Raw genomic sequence first — 11,300 nt, forward strand, 5'->3', positions numbered from 1 at the left:
TGCAAGGAGGAGGGATCTTGCTTCCGTCGACGTCACGTGACCGGCACAGAAAGCCTGCTGCAAGGAGGAGGCCGTCCCGCCTCCTGGAATTGTAGACGCTTGTCCGTCTCTTTTGCGCGTTGCTGGTTCGTGGAAGTTATCCTGTAGGCTTTGGCCGTTCGAGGAAAGGGTCCCTCTAAAGTCACGCGCGCGCGCGCGCGCACACACACACACACACACACACACACACACACACACACACACACACACACACACACACACACACACACACACACACACACACACACACACACACGCGCGCGCGCGCGCACACACACACACACGCACACACGAACGCACGCACGCACAAAAGAGGCCTGTAAACACTGCGGGGCTTCCGCCAGACCGGCAGACACTAGAAATGGTCATGGTGAATTAGGAAGTCACGCTTCATTTCGACGAGGCAAGGTGTGTGAAGGTCGGGTGAGAGAAATTTCTTTCTGCACGTGGTGCGGGACGCCAACCGTAACAGAATATACAAACGAAGCTTACGACACTGCCCTATTTGAATGTGCGATTCACACATCTGATGCGTATTGAAGTTTAGGAAGACGGATGGGAATGAAATTTTGGAAAGGGAGTGGCGTATTTAGTTCTTTGGTAAGTGTGCAGATGAAACCGAGCGGGTATATAGCCGACATGACATTACTGCTTCCGTAGACTAGACCGCAAAGAGAATTAGCTAGATAAGACAATAGGTATATCAGACTGCATATAGTGCTACAGACCCGCCGTGGTTGATCAGTGGCTATGTTGTTAGGCTGCTGAGCACGAGGTCGCGGGATCGAATCCCGGCCACGGCGGCCGCATTTCGATGGGAGCGAAATGCAAAAACACCCGTGTATTTAGATTTAGGTGCTCGTTAAAGAACCCCAGGTGGTCGAAATTTCCGGAGTTCTCCACTACGGCGTGCCTCATAATCAGAAAGTGGTTTTGGCACGTAAAACCCCATAATTTTCAATATAGTGCTACAGTCATCACGTTGTATGTATTTTCTCAAATAATTTAGATTGATTAGCGCGTAGAAGAAACGAATACTTTTGGCTTGTAGCACCTCAGATTACGCCGCCATCGACACCCTCAAAAACCACTGATGCAAAGACATCTGATGAACGCCAGGTTATAATAATGTTGCGGTCGCTAATGAATGCTATGCGTGTTCTACTCAGCAACACGAAAACCCTGTCGGCGCAGAACGCGCTGCAGTTGCTGGACACCCTGGGTCCAGTGCTTGCGGCTCTAGGGTAAAGCAATCGCCCGCCAGATGCCATCGTTTCGACAGGAGTTCCAGATTGCATCGGTCTTTCAATGGAACGCCAGAGGACTTAAGTCGCGTATGTCCGACTTTCGCCAGCTTGTATTCGTGAATCAGTTTCCCATTATTGTAATCTGTGAGCCAAATCTGTCATCGCCCATCAGACTGTCCGGGTATGAGTGCATTGAGTCCACCTACGGGCAATGGAGCAAGATTATTGTTTTTGTATTGTTAGTGTTATTGTATTGCCGTCACTTAATGTAAGTTCACCATCCCGTGTCACCTGACAATGAAAATCAGTACATGTGTTTGACTGTGACAAAGAGCAAGGTCACTTTCACAATTCTGGGCGCCTATTTATCACCATCAAGTCGTCTGAACTGCGAGCGCTTACGGGAAATTTTGACGACTCCACCACCGTGGGCGATCACTGGAGATTTCAATGCCCACCACTATCTCTGGGCAAGCGACAAGATTAACTCAAGGGGCAGAACATTGGTATGCATTGCCTCTGAACGAGAACTTTGTGAAATGATGGAAGGCCCGCCTATCTGCGAGGAACAGCGTATACTAGCTGCCTCGACCTTAGCTTTGTTCCGCGCTCCTTTAACCAAGGGTTCAATGGTTCTCGGACTTGGAAAAGCGGAGAAATGACCACATCCCATCTTATCTCACAATTGAGGGGCTGACTAGATCCAAGTTCTCCGGAGCCGTCCAATGCACCAACTGGTCGAAATATAAATCAATCGTGGAACGCTTCTGTCGAGATGACGTACCATCCATCCTAGGGGACGCAATAAAAGGTGCCTTACAGGTTGCCACACATTCGATTTCGAAAAGCTCCGCGTGCACCGAATTCCACATCGAGTTAGAGGAACTTCGGGCGATTCCCCGCCGTGTGGAACGGTGATATAGGCGCGCAATGTTCATTCATGATTTGAGATTCACCAGACGGACACAGAAAAAAATACAGCGCCGTATGAAGAAGCTGGCTTCACAACGATGAATGTCTTTCTGCGAGTCTCTGGATCCCCGAAAGCCTTTGTCTCTTATATGGAGAACTGTTCGTGGCCTCTGTGCAACCCCTGGACAGCGCCACCCATTTAATTCCCTGGCTATTTACCAACAAGGCAAAGAGGTTAGAGTCGCAGAATCCTTCTGTAGGAGGATTGCCGGTGAGGAAGCTGCACTGGAACGCAGGTTCCCGACCACTTACCATTGTCACGTGATCCCCGTAAGGAGTGCCCTTTTCTCTGGACGAACTAGAGGCTGCGCTTGCTTTATGCAGGCGTTCCTCAGCGCCAGGACCAGATGGCATTACATACCGCGTTCTGTGTATTCTTGGTGAACGAGCTCGAAAGCCACTCCTGCACCTGCAGACTGGCATGTTTCCCCAGGAATTGAGGACAAGTCGACTGATTCCGCTTCTCAAAGCTGGAAAGTCGCCTTTGTACATTCCGTCATACCGTCCGATCGCGCTTGCTAGTTGTGTAGGAAAAGTAATGGAACGGCTGGTTCTAACGCGTCTGGAGTGGTACCTAGAGCACTATGAAATTCATCCAGACACGTTGACAGGATTCAGGCACGGCCGTTCATCTATAGACAACGCGGTCAACTTGGTAACGTACGTCGAATTCCAGAAGGCCTGTAAACGCTTGTCTGCTGCCTTGTTTCTAGACGTTAAAGGGGCTTACGGCAACGTTACCCATGAAGCCATCCTTAAAGCGTTAGAAGAAATAGGACTTGGTGGCAAGATATATCTCTGGGTTCGTAGCTACCTACAGATGCGATCATTCTACGTGCTCATCAGGGATGGCCCGACACTCCAGCATTACAGTAGCCGCGGAGTCCCTCACGACGCAGTACTAAGCCCAACGCTAATTAATCTAGCCCTTATTGGACTACTCAAGGACCTGTCAAGTACCGTTCGACTCTATCTACGCCGACATCTGTGTCTGAACGTCGGGGGTCACACGGCTTCAGCTTCGTGCTCGGCTTCAGAAGGCGGCCTCATCGACATCATGCTGCCTTCGTAAACAAGGTCTAGAGGTGACGTGGGAAAAGTGCGCAGTGGTGGCGTTTACCCGCATACGCCATATCAATCAACGGACAAGTGATATCGTCCAGGAGAAGTCACAGGTTTTTGGGTGTTGTGATTGACAGAGATTTGTCCTGGACTACTCACGTGAACCACGTGAAAAAACGACTGATTGCTATGTGTCATCTGTTGAGGTTCCTTGCAGGAAAGAACTGGGGGATGTCCACGCGAGCTCAGCGCGGCTTCCCGCCCCCTCCCCTCCCTTTCTCTATCTTATCTTTCTATTCCCTCTTTCCCGTCTCACAGAGTAGGGTAGCCAACCAGATGCATTCCTGGTTAACATCCCTGCCTTCTCCCTTTATTTCCTCCTCCTCCTCCTCCTCCTCCTCCTCCTCCTCCTCCTTAGGATTGCAGACCAAATGTCATCAGCGAAAATAGAGAACACAAGCGTACCAGGGTGTTGTTTGTTGAGTTCCTCCGGTACATCCCACCTATAATGTCCAACACCTGCAAAACCAATTTGCGTACAGTTCAGAGCATTCAAGCCCAAGCTCTGAGGATATGCCTTGGATTACCACGCAGTAAGTCAACGGCTGAAACTATTGCCATTGCTCAAGATTGTTCAATCAAGACGTACATCGCTGTCAAGGCAATGCGTGCACATGTCAGGCACATTGCCTGGAACCCTTGCCACTACCTCGTTGCACTCACCGTGGAAAGACCCATCACATCATTTAGCACAACTGTCAGTGCATATCGTGCCTCGCTTACATCGGGGTACACACCTGCGGCCAGGTTGGTGTCTCCTCCATGGTGTGTGTGCCGACACCTCAGAATTCCAGGACTTCAGAAAAAGTCAGATCTACCACCACTTGCTCTAAAACAATTGAGCTAACTCCTGTTGTACGAGTTATACAGTAGCCTCGTACACATCTATAGTGACGAATCGACGACATCGACTTGTTCCGGGGATGTTATGTTTATACCGACAAGAGGAGTAACACTGCCATTCAAGACGTCACATATCACGACGTTCACGGCTGCACAACTCACGGCTCTGCGCAGTGCGCTTCAGTTTATTGACACAGAGTCCTGGTAGATGGGCCGTGTTTTCCGACTCCAGACCCGCTTTACACAGCATGCAGTCAATTCTCAGACGTGGAGCTCACGAACAGCTAACGTACGAAATCGTCAAACTTCATCGCGACGTCAAACATAAAGGCCGCGAAATTATTTTCGAGTGGCTACCTGGCCATTGCGGGATAAATGTAAATGATCAAGCAAAGAAAGCTGCTCGAGAGTCACATCAAGAACAACACAGAGTTCCCATTCCTCTTTCCAGTACAAACGCTGCAAGGCAGCTTCGTCACCTGGCACGCAAGCTCTCTTTAACAGAGTGGAACACCCCAAATATCAGGTGCATCAGGTTGTACGAACTGAACCCTTCGCTCCAACTCCGACCTCCACCCGGGCTTCACCGACGTGAGGCATCGCTTCTCTACCGGCTTTGGTTGGAAGTGGCTTTCACGAAGGCGTACACTACTTTGATTGGAATGACCGAAAGTGCTGCATGCGACGTCTGCTGCGTGGAAGAGAACATGAAACATTTATTGTGACATTGTTATCGATTTCAGTCGGAAAGACAAACATTATCTATCGCATTGCGATGACTGGACGATCGGCCGTTGTCTGTGCAGGTGCTACTTGAAGACCGTCCCCATCGCTTGTCGGCCCACAAAGCTATGAGGGCACTTTTGTCCTTCTTGAGGGCGACTGGCCTACGTGAACGTCTTCGATTCGCTCTGGCCCTCCGCGTGCGTGCGCGAGCTCACCGCGGCTTTCCTCCCCCTCTATCTTATCTTTCTATTCCTTCTTTCCCGTCCCCCAGAGTAGGGTAGCCCTGCCATCTCTCTTTATTTCCTCCTCCTTCGGATTGCAGAGTAAATGTCATAAGCAAAAATAGAGAACACAAGCGTACCAAATACGGGAGCTCTGGGGTATACCACTGGTCAGGCACGAACCCAGGATTTTATTTTTCGGGGGGGGGGCAACCCAAGGTAACTTTTCTATCCAAATGAGGGAGGGAGGTGCCTTTACTAGTACAAATGTGAGTAATGCTCACCATTCGCCATAAAGACGCGTAAACCCGCAAAAGAGAATTGAAATATGATGTATCTCAGAGGTACGCCTGTGAGATACACCTCTCCTTTACTTGTCAAACAAGGAAATACATGAAATGGACTCGCGCAGGACTGAGAAGCGCAGGAAGAACACTGCCAAGAATAAGTAAACAAACGAAAGTGTAAAATAAATATTTCTGGTAGCGTTTTTTGAATTAGCTCTGGAAGAATTATAGAGAAATATATATTTGCGGAGCAATCACCGGGGTTCTTTTGGATCCCTCGTTTACTGCTCTACCAAGTGCCAAAACCGACTCGTGCTCTTATTTGGGAAGTTGCGTAACGACGCGTGGTCACCAGTCCCCTACAACCGCGTAGAGCGCAGGGTGCTGCGGTTCTAGACGTGCTGCGCCCACCGCGGACGGTTAGAAAAACACCCACATAAGCATAGCAGAGAAGTGGCTACGTCAGGCGGTTAGACTGATAACGGTATAAAAGTAATTCAAAACAAACGGAATCCTTCTCGACTTCGGGCGGCGTTTTCTCTACTTCATTTTTAAATAAAAAAATGTTGACCCATAAATATTTTCACAAACAACGGTTGAATTTGTTAATGTTCATGTTTCCTTCCTGTTTGGCTGTTGCCTCGGCTCTCTCCCTTAGTAGATTGCTTAATTTCTCTACTCCTTGCGACTCTTGTTTCCAGTTTCCAATTTTGCATGTGTCAATTTGCGTGCAGGTACAAAACCAGCACACTGATTTGAAGCCACCGTAATGGAGGGTTCCTAATTAATTCGGTTCATCTGGATTTCTTTGTCGTCCACCCAGATAGCGGTAAGAAGCTTTGTTACATAACGCCCTAATCAGAATGCGTCCACAGGGGCCTGGAAATGAGCCTGCAACCTCGTGCACAGGGGACTGATTACCAATTTCTTCCCTTAAACCCCTTCCCCTGTGTAGGGTAGCAAAGCGGACGTGCCTCTGGTTGACCTTCCCACCTTTCCTTCCTTCGTTTTCATCCTCTTCCTCCTGATCACCAGCATTGCGCAACCCTAATTAACACCTGCGGAAATGTAAGCACCATGATGTGTGGGCACACAGGCACAACAAGGACTATGTATGGGGGAATGTTCAGTGTTTACTGTAAACAGAGGGAAGAAGAGAAAGAAAAGGAAAGACAGCGCGTTCGGGCGGTTAGCTATAGGTTGCATCTGGTTTGCTACCATACACTGGCGAGGGGGAAGCAGGAAGGCAAGGAAAATGGAAAGTGAGAAGAGATAAAAAGTGATGAACGTGCATCCATAACATAGTTCACGGCGCAATCAAAGGCGGTATCAGAGCCCAATTCTCTATAAAAAGCACAGTGTGAAAGAGCGGGCACATGAGTACTTATCCTAGCCATTTTCTATTACGGACGGTTTCTTCAGTCACTGCCAGTTCTGGCATCAGTGAGAGGATTCTCTTCTCCAGCATTACCACATCGCCTGTTTACGCCATACCTCTGACAAGGTGCATGACTCGAAGAGTTTTTTTTATTTTTTATTGCGATAGGAATTATATTGACCCTCCAGGCACATTTCCGTCGTCGGCGTCGCCGTGAAGTCCCTGTGAAGTCCACGGGTGTTGAAATCGTCGCCGCACGCCGTATGCTGTATGTGCGAGTGAAAACGCGTGAGGGTGAGGAGGTGATCTCGGCTCAATCTCGCACACGCAACGGCGAAATGCGGGGAGTAAACGCCCCGCCTTCGGTCGCGCGTAAGGCTTCGGGGGAGGGCAAGGAAAGGGGGGGGGGGGGTCTAGTCCGGGCAGCCCAGGCGGCCCGGCCGCTGTATCTTGAAAGCCATCTTCGATGGGTACGGAGTCCACGCTGCGCTGCGTTTTCGCGATTTAGTTCGCGTTGATGCGAGCAGCGGCACGAAGGTTAATTCGCTCGCTGCTGTTGCCGCGTTTCCTCACTGCCGCGTTTTGACAGCGAGTTTCCGCGGTCATCAAGTGAGATGTGTTCATGTTTAGTTGTGGGCGCGTGATACCATGCTTGTTAATTTAGTTAATGTGGCTATGTTTACAAATTTATACGGCCGATAGATTACTATTCTTCCTTCGTATAGCTGTCCACTAATTTGCTATCGCAATCGATGCTTGACCTTTCGGGCGAAACTGCGACTTTTTCAGTAAATCTGTGGATTGTATTTTTTGGCGACGGATATTTTTGCCCACAGCTGAGCTAGAGAAGTAGCTTTACAAGTCCAAACGTAACTTGGGACTTTTTTCTCATGATACCTCAGTCGGCGCTGCTATTTTTCTGAGTGCAGAATAGCCGATAACAAACCTGCAACCTGTCATATAGGGTGGATTAAAATGAAACCAAAGGAAAATTATAAGAAAAGAGAGGTAGGGATCGATGAAGCGCCGGGTGATGAACGGCTCTCGCAAAATAACGATCAACGCGTTTCTTGCCGAGCGACGGCACTGAAAAGAGTAATGGAGGCCCTAAATCCTCAGCTGGCCATTAAACGGTCATGCTTCTTCCACTATTAATGTAGAAAACGAAAAAAAAAACCTGTGCTGCAAGGGAATTCCCTACGAGTGAACATGCTCGCTTAGCTTGCTTATAGCCTATACATTCTAACGGTACAAGAGTTTCAATGTGAGGAAGCAATGCTGTGCTGGCCGTACTTCCCTGGGTACATTGATACGCTCGTCTTGTCCTTCTGGCACCGGTGTGCGATATATTACCTCCTTTTGAAACTTATCTAAGAGTTAGGTTTGTCAGCGCCATTTTTCAAGCGTAAGATTCTATAGGCAGCGAAGGCGATATTTCAATGAAGCTCTTGCAAAACCTCACCCTGGTCACGGTAAACACCATCGGTCACCAGTGACCAGGTAATGAAACTCAGCGCGCAGACATTGTGTTGACCTGCGTAGTTCGGCGCTCGCAAACAATTTGGGTTGCAACTGAAACAGCTTAGTAAAGTTTACAAAAACCACAAAAGGAAACGAAGAAATTTAATAGCGCATTAAGAAACCCTTCATGCTTAATGCTTCTGGGTAGGCGTTAAAGAGGAGCGTAGACTATATTTTGCCGGTAAAGCACAGCAATCTGTGACTAGGGCCACTGGCGCATTAGCTAGGAATTTTCTTCAACTCCGAAGCCTTGATTCTGAAAAAAAAGAAAAAAAAACAGTATTGTGTTTATTTTTCTCCCGCGCAAATGATCTGCCGTATTCAGTGTCCCTGGTGCGTCTAGTTGTCAATTAATTGGGCCTCGTTCTGAAATCCGTTTGCTTCTTGATTGGCTCAGATGGTCGAACGAGAACACCAGAAAGGCTTCAGTCCAGGGTTCGATCTCTTGACCAGGAAGAATCTTTCTGAACTGTGACGCTTTGTGAAAAACCCGTGTCAGGTTTTACTCGTCGCTTCGTGCTACAGCATGGTGGATGACAAACATTCGGTTTCATAAGTGCACGTCCCTTGAGAACTGATATTAACTTAAATTCTGCAGTTGTGAAATGTGCTTGATGAGGTAATTGAATAATAAGATAATTTTAAGCAGTAAACAATTACTGGATTAAAAAGTGCTTATCACACCTTTACTGGTGTCCACTGCCTAAGCATTTTCGTAGAGATGACACTAATTCTTCCCCTGTACAATATTTGTTATCTAATAGGATGGATAGGGGGCGCTAGTAGTTGGTATTTCATTCTCGTAAAGAAAGCGCAGGAAAGACGAGAGACGAAGAAGGTGATGCCCAATACAAGCGCTTATCTCACAACTGATTTTTACTGCACACACGGAAAAAGGAGGCGCATCATATATCACCAGGAATGCCGCTCCGATATGTATGCGTAAGCGAGCCATCCTCGTTACTACGTGACAGTGAATTCAACTTTATTGATCATTGTTAGAAACGTTCCTGTGATGTGTGCTTGCTTTTCTTTCTCTAGCTTTTCTTTACATACGCGATGTATCTGTGTCTATGTATTTGCTCTGTGCTTGCAGTAAAAATCAGTTGTGAGTTGAGCGCTTGTTTTGTGTGTCACCGTCTTCGTTTCTTGTCTTTCCTGCGCTCTAAGCTTTGTACTAGTATTAGCCCTTGAAGCAGGTGGCATTGCGGTTACAGAAAAGCGGCCACCGCTAGTTAGCAGCGCACATTTACCTATTATACGCATTACACGTCATTAACAAGGAATCCTGAAAATACTGACAACGCGAAACAGCACGAGCTACACATGAAACATACACGGACGAGCGCAAGTCCGCATAGCTTTCATCTGTAGTCCGTGCCGTTTCAAGCTGTCAATAGTCTGGTATGGAATACCGGTGCCCAACGGTGCCTTTTTGTAACAATGAATCATGCGTCGGAAGTCATCAGGATATATACTGCGCATTATCTTTATTAAACGCACGTGTTTTCCAACACATGCACCCTCTCTACGTATATAGGGTGCCCCACGCAACTTGAGCCAAACTTTATATATATGCAAATGCCACGTAGTTGGACAGAACCAAGGTAATGTTGTTTGCCGTCGTTTGGCGACACTTAGATTATTATTTTTTTTGCATTCCAACTATTTACATAATTAGTGAATGTGGAAATTGTAGAGCAACGTGAAAAACTCCCGATACAGCTATCTGTAGCTCAATACGTGGTACATAAAATTGCTTTTCCAAGCGCGAAAGAAGCCCGCGAATGCACACAAAGTGCCTCGAACACCCAGTCACGCCGCAATTTTGCCGTGCGATGGGACTAAACACGTTGGGACTTCAGTGGGCTTACCTTGTGGAGCGCTGCTTGCCTGAATGACGATGTAATACATATCGGTAGGACCCAAACTCCCGCACACACAACCAGGTTGCATGTGTTTAGTTCCAAGGGTGCTGTTAGGTGATGTCGACAGCACCAGAAGCCAAGCACTCCGCTGTTCGGATTTCAGATGTGGGTTATCACACAGCGTGTCTTTTTTTTTTTTTTTCTAGATGCACCAAATTTTTAGAAATTGCCTGTGACCGATAGCACAATTTTAACCCTTGATGTAAATCACATCCCATATATATATACACACATTTCAACTGAAGGCGACGAAGGGACTACTTCGGTTTTTGAAAGATACGGGATTGGACAAGCAGCTGTGACAGTGATATCACATACCACGCAAGAGTGATGGACTCTAACTGACGATGTGTGGGCTGTGCTATGTGCTCTCTCTCTCCCTTCCCCATCTTTCATCCCCCCCCATCCCGCTCCCATGTGTAGGCTAGCAAATTGGTTAAGCTAAACTGGTTAACCTCCCTGCCTTTCCTTCTCCACTTTTTCCTTCCTCCTTCCCTATATATCTGTATATACACAAGCGCACGAAGGATACATTTCGGACGCGGAAAACGACGCGTTCTAAGTGAATCTTATTCAACACGGCCGCATTTCCACTTATTGTTTCAGTATGAACAGAAGGATGAAAAGACAAAGAGAAGACAGCTACAATTGCGATAAAAAGCAAAGATGCCCAACACTAATAAGGACTGACGTTGTGGCATGTTGATTTCGGAAACAATAGTAATGTTCAAGTGACGCTTGTGTTTCAGGCGACGTTTCATGAAGAACAATATAAGCCTGCAAAAGATGCTTCCATCGGCATGTAGAATGCAATGGTGAGATAGAAAAATCGACATCCATCCAAATTGTAGCACGTAGCTGCAAAAGAAACCCATACAGGTTTCTCAGAAGGAAAACCTCGCAGTTGAAGAAAAATTTGTCCTGGGCCGGGGTTTGAACCAGGGACCAATGCTTTTCCGGAACGGTACAAGCTGAATGTAATAGTGCATTCGGCTTGTCGAAATCAAGCGCTGTGA

At 47.6% G+C, this 11,300-nt stretch overlaps 1 long non-coding RNA gene across 1 annotated transcript; it reads right to left on the minus strand.

Annotated features, from left to right (window-relative positions):
* Positions 1-8,441: 8,441 nt before the first annotated feature.
* Positions 8,442-10,834, minus strand: LOC129380991 (uncharacterized). Its single transcript, XR_008609223.1, has 2 exons — positions 10,231-10,834; positions 8,442-8,612 (listed from the first exon to the last, which is right to left on the minus strand). It is a non-coding gene; the product is annotated as an uncharacterized lncRNA (long non-coding RNA).
* Positions 10,835-11,300: the final 466 nt, after the last annotated feature.

The sequence above is a fragment of the Dermacentor andersoni genome, chromosome 1 (genome assembly GCF_023375885.2).
Source record: "Dermacentor andersoni chromosome 1, qqDerAnde1_hic_scaffold, whole genome shotgun sequence".
In the NCBI taxonomy this organism is placed as follows: Eukaryota; Metazoa; Arthropoda; class Arachnida; order Ixodida; family Ixodidae; genus Dermacentor; species Dermacentor andersoni.